The 6,052-nt window shown below is 28.6% G+C and overlaps 1 long non-coding RNA gene across 1 annotated transcript; it reads left to right on the forward strand.

The window, feature by feature from the left end:
- Nucleotides 1–230: 230 nt before the first annotated feature.
- On the forward strand, nt 231–2,839 carry LOC139907644 (uncharacterized). Its single transcript, XR_011784370.1, has 3 exons — nt 231–834; nt 897–2,080; nt 2,492–2,839. It is a non-coding gene; the product is annotated as an uncharacterized lncRNA (long non-coding RNA).
- Nucleotides 2,840–6,052: the final 3,213 nt, after the last annotated feature.

A 6,052-nucleotide genomic window follows, 5' to 3' on the forward strand; every position in this document is an offset into this window, starting at 1 on the left:
TTTTGAAACTTTACCTTCCATTTACACTTCTAAATATTAATTAAAATAACGTAACACTTGTATGAATATGAGACATTGAGAAAAATGAAATCCTTATATTAAAATAGTCATAACAACAAGAGTTTGGGATTTCAATAAGATCTAATTTTTATCCTTATATTCAGTTATTATTTTTGATAAGGATTTATATGAAATTTTCATTACGTAATACGAATTTTCGGAATAATTTTAGTAGCCTTCAGTTTTTGCTCAGGAATACATGTATTATTTTTATATGTATAATACCTACAAAAGTACATTCTGTGCCTGCCATTCTACGCTTCAGTCATATAATACTAGAAACGGAAGGCTCAGACGCGTCCACTACAAATGGTATAGAAGAACCGAGAAATTACAACAATGATATCACATAAGTAGATTATTCCATTTGTCAAATTTTTATGTGAAAAGAAGTATTTGTTAGATTTAAATAGTCATGTATATTAAACCTGTATAAGAAAATCAGGCCTGTGAAATTCATAAATTACAGTTTTTATGAGATTATTTGATTTCAATATCAACCCTATAACAGGCATCTTTTTTTTTTTTTTAGGTATAAGTGTACATTCGACTATTTAAATCTAATAAATGGTTGTTTTTCCATAAAATATGGCAAATGACATTATGAACTTAAGTTATGTAATTATTTTAATTTCTCAGTTCTTCTACTACATTTGTAGCGGGACCACTTGAGCTTTCCCTTACAGGTTTCTAGTATTATATGCATCAATCCTCACATTGAAGGAAAGAAGAAGTCAGAAGGAAAAAGAAAAGAACGACTTCTAAGCAAAACAAGTAATTAAATTCAATTAAACTCCATTAAAAATAGCTATATATACTAATATTGAATGTTCCAGGAGCATACCTACAAGTATTTGCGATAAAATATAGATTCAAAGCAATAAGAAGCACTTTATAAACTTTATCGCGGTGTCTAATATCCTAGCTCACTAACTGAGGCTTAAATGTTGTTAAGTCTGATAATTTAGTCTATATACTAAAATATTTATGAAACACGAGCACTGACTCTTGGGTTAAAAAATAATACTTTTGAATACTTTAGTACTTCTAAAAAATATGAACAATAATTCACCTATTTTCTTTATAAAAAATTGAAATAATAAATATTTTCATCAGTAATTTTATTTTTAAATACATAGTAAATACTTGTTAGTTAATTAAAAACCGTAAAAAATAAGACAAATACTTGTACTTATAATGTTACTGAAGTATTTGTACTTGAATTAAGTTCATTTAAATGTACTTGGCCCTATCTTTGGCTTTGCTATTAAAGCTTCAAAACAAATAAGGTGAAACACGATTGTTAGCTTGAGTATATACATGTCTTTGTGGAAAAAATAAATATATATATATATACCTTAGTATGTTGCCTTTTATTATACCACCGATGACGTCACTTTATCTTTTTTTCTTATGCCGTATGCATTAATTATTCCCTTTGGATAATAACTTGTATATTATATGTACAATAATATATGTATGTATATATTATATGTATTTCAAAACTTTGATGTTGCAATTCTACTAGATAGAAGTTAGAGTACAAAATCAACAAATAATGCGTTATTTATCTTTAAAGTCTATAAAAATATTTAAAAATTTCAATACAACACGTAGTACATTTACACAAAAACAATCGTTAACAAAAGTCAAGAAAAATAAAAATTTCGGATGTATTTATTTACATCAAATAAATATCATGGACCCATGGACATATTTCGGTCAGTTGTCCATTTTTTATTCAAATTTCCGTAATTAATTGTGTACTGAATAATGTTCACTATATTTTAAAACATTTATTTGATTTATTAAATGTAATTTGACCCAATATGGGCTTTAAAATATAGTCTATTAATTTATAATTCTGTAATTGCGAGAATACATTTTTTCTACTTCAATTGTAATCTGTATGGCAAATAAAGGAGTAATCAGAATAATGTGGAGAATAGTTACCGAATAATTCCAATGTAATAAAGACTCGCATTTCAAGAAAAAAATACTCCAGCTTGTTTTTTTTTTTGTTGAGCCCCCCTCGACACACACACAGAAGTAACAAACATTGTCTTGGCGGTATGATAAAAATGCTTTACCTTTAATAAAAACACACTAATGACATATTTTTAAATTTGAATAAATTCTACCAGTTCCTCAAGAAGTATTTTGAAAGGGAAATATTATAATATATGGTTATATTACTATGGCCATCAACGCTCATTTTTTTTCTTCAAGAATTATGTGTTTAATATTATTTTTGTTCATTTGAACTTCCCCGAAAATATGTAGTTTTAATTTTAGTAAGTAAGAAATACATGGTTATTAATATAGAAATATTGCTTTAATGGCTTAAGAGAGCCAACTGAAAGAAATTACATCACTTCAGTGGGATTCAAAACTTATGGGTACTTTGACAAATAAGAATGTTAATGAAGAGTGGTTGACTGTAGCGATCGATGATGTCATCGAAATTAAGGTCCTTGGGCTTTCATCTTACAAAACAGGCATTGACCGACGCGGAGTAGAAATTATATCTAGGAAAAGCATGGAAATGCATAAAGTATGGAAACGTGAAAAATCAGTTGTTCCGATGGTGTTTGACACAAGTGCCTCTAACATAGGCCATGCTACTGCTGCTAGTATTGATCTTTAACAGGTCTTAGGACAGCCGTTACTCTGGGTAGCATGTCGTCATTGCATTGGTGAGGTAATGCTTACACATATATTCAAAGTCCTGAAAATAGAAGGGTCAGGATCTCCAGAAGTTTCCGTCTTCCAAATATTTTTTTTTATGGGGTAAACACTTTTTCTATACCGCCATAACGAAATAAAAACAATTTTTAAGTAATAAGGCGTTTGATGCACCTTACTGCAGATGTATGTTTCCATCAAAAAAACAATAAGCTTCACATGATTGTTATATTAATAAGAGCTTAGAGATTTGAAAAATTAAAGTATCCAGGTGTGTGTAAAAAATCCACCTGGGGTGATGTCATCATAAAATACAGTTACTAACTATGGCAGACCTGACATCTGATAATGACATTTGACTCTTCAAAATAGGAAGAAAAAATTCAAAAAAAGGAAACAAATGATAATGTTGCTAACTTACTTGTAGTTTGAAAAATTAACACTTGCTAGGTTCTACTCTTTTCTCTAAAGTAATATACAAATACAAGATGTAAAAATTAAGTCACCGATGTTGAGGAAAAAAAAAATTACACAAGAAATGACGTCATAAAAAATTGTAATTCTAATTACCTTAGTCTACACGGTTTAAGGATAACGCTAAATATTTATCCGTTTATAGCTTGAATCTATACGAAGCCGGCTTTACGTTTAACTCAAAACTATATTATTGGAAAACGCCTTCGAGAGTGGAGGAAACTGATAGCGACACTTACGCGTAATTTAACTTGTACAAACTATGAGGAATCATTGCATTTAGATCCTTATAAGAAAATTTCTTCCATTTGTAGACACGAAACTTTTTGAATCCGAATAAAAGAAATGCCGTATCGTTTTAAAAAGGTTGCCGAATTTACAGGGCCAAAGAAACAGCATTTCAGCTCGTGAAGTTTATAAGAAAGTTTAAACTTGAAGTCCTTACGCTCCATTTAAAGATTGGATTCATGAATAAAATTAATTGGTTTTGGTAGAATCTTTCAATATTTTAAATATAGTCTTGAGGGAGGAAAAGAAGGAAATTATATCTTACACGCCCCAATTTTTTTTTTTTTCAATTATAACTTGTATGATGTAATTAAATTCCACTCTATGTATGGGTATTGATGAAAAATTTGGGCATTTCTCAACTTTGTATCTTATCTATTTTTTTGAATAAAATGTTGTTTTTTTAGATTGGAATATGGAGAATGTAATGAACATGGTATTTACAATTGATATATATTGCTGTATCTTTCTGAAAAATAAATAGGTGTTATTGGCACAAAAAAATAAAAAATATAGTCTTGATATATCCAACTTTTTTTTGAGAAATTCGCACTTAACTTCATTTTCTAAAATTTATGTGGTTCAACATTAAAACCCAATTCATTTCGATCCGCATTTAAAGTGAACCCGAGTCTTTGGGTAAAGCGATTTAGTAAAAGCTTTCAATAATTCATCTATAATTATTGTGTATTTTTGACATTTTTATAATATTTCTTCACTATAAAACATTCAAAATCATAGTCTAGTGAAGGGAAATACTCTGTTCAATATCGACATTCCTAAAAGGAAGAAAAAAAAATATATCTAGTTACCATTAACGATGAACTCATATCTACTAATGAGAAAAACAGATTGTTCAGATGCTCAAAATATTTCTGCCAAATAGATTTAATCTATCAAACCATATTATTTCAAATAAAATGCATGTTAAGTTTCAAATAGTGCCATTAAAAATCAATGAAGCTTGATAGTCAAAAATGAAATGATATATATAAATGAAAGGCTTATGTTGATAAATAAGAACATTGATTGAAATTAATGAAGATAATTTTACGACTTTATTCTTAAATCTCTCAGATTAATTTTCCCTCATGATTTTAAAGTTGATTGTTTTGATCTCACAGCTTTAGTGGAATTAATCAAAGAAGGACAAAAGGAGTACATAGAAAGGAATCCCTCTCCACATAAACTCCTCTATGGCTTCGAGGGATGGGATATTTGTCAAACAAAGTGTCCAAAGTTGTTGCTAAATTACAAACATGGTTAGCTCGTTACTAAATTTTCGAGTCGATGAGTATCTGCAGGTTCAATTTTTCGAATTCAAGACCACACAGTTGAAAGATCTTACTTTTTTTTCATATTTTATATATTGTTTTAATAAAAACAAAGTTAAACGGTGCTTATGATTTTGCCTCTGTTTGTTTTTTAGTAATCAGCAATACAGCAAAAGTTACTGATTGATTTTGATCAATTTTGGTACGAAGATTATAAATGGTCACAGTAAGAAACCATTAAGTTTTGAGTGGTTAATGTAACACAAAACGCAAAATGCATAATCTACCATAACTTTGAAACAAAATGAGGTAGATAACTCAATTTGATTTGAGGCGTAGGTTTTGCAATCTACTGAGTGATCACTATAGTTAAAGTATGGGATCAACCTTTACAAAAGAAAAAAACATCTACAAAATTGGTGGTTTTTGTTTCCTCTAGAGACAGTGGTGCCTTATCCTAATTATAATTATGAAAGAAGCAGATTATATTGAGATCTTGTAATCTCATTTTATGATATCTGTCAAAATACTGGGTCATGGATGCAAACATTATAGTAGGATTAAGATCAAAAGAACACAGTCATATCAATCTCATTATACCTCAAACGAATTAAAATTTGAATGAACTGTTTTTCTTTTTTATTGCCTTAAGTATATACAGTGTTGAGTAGTAAGGCGGTGTTAGTAATATATTACTGTAATAACATTATTTTTGTTTATAACTAATAATATAACGATATTAATTTGCGAGAAAAGTTATATAACGAATTACTTTTTAATTGATTAATATGTTCTAACTTATTATATATTACTTCATTACTTAAATTATTAATAGAATGTTTTAATCGGATCAGAAAATCAGTAATTATAAAAAGTTAGAGCTACTCATCCTTTGATGGTAGTTATGAAAGCATTATATAGAATTATGTATAAAAATAAGGATATTCTTTAAATAAAATTATATTGGATCCTACTTTTCTTTAAACACCCAGAAAATGAATTATGAATTCAATAACATGGCTTTCCACCATGATTCTGCAGTGATAGCTGTTTGGCCCCTACTCTAGAAAAAGTCGCCGACCCCTGCCCTAAAGGAATATCGAAAAATAAGTAATATTACTCTTTATTCTATATAATATAATTAAATTACTTTTCCAGGGAGTAATTTGTAATAAGTAATATTACCCAACACTGAGTATGTATAAAACTATAGATTGATGAAATTATACTCCTAGGAAACAAACAAAATTGAAAATATCAGATTACAGCTT

The sequence above is a fragment of the Lepeophtheirus salmonis genome, chromosome 2 (genome assembly GCF_016086655.4).
Source record: "Lepeophtheirus salmonis chromosome 2, UVic_Lsal_1.4, whole genome shotgun sequence".
NCBI classification, from domain to species: Eukaryota; Metazoa; Arthropoda; class Copepoda; order Siphonostomatoida; family Caligidae; genus Lepeophtheirus; species Lepeophtheirus salmonis.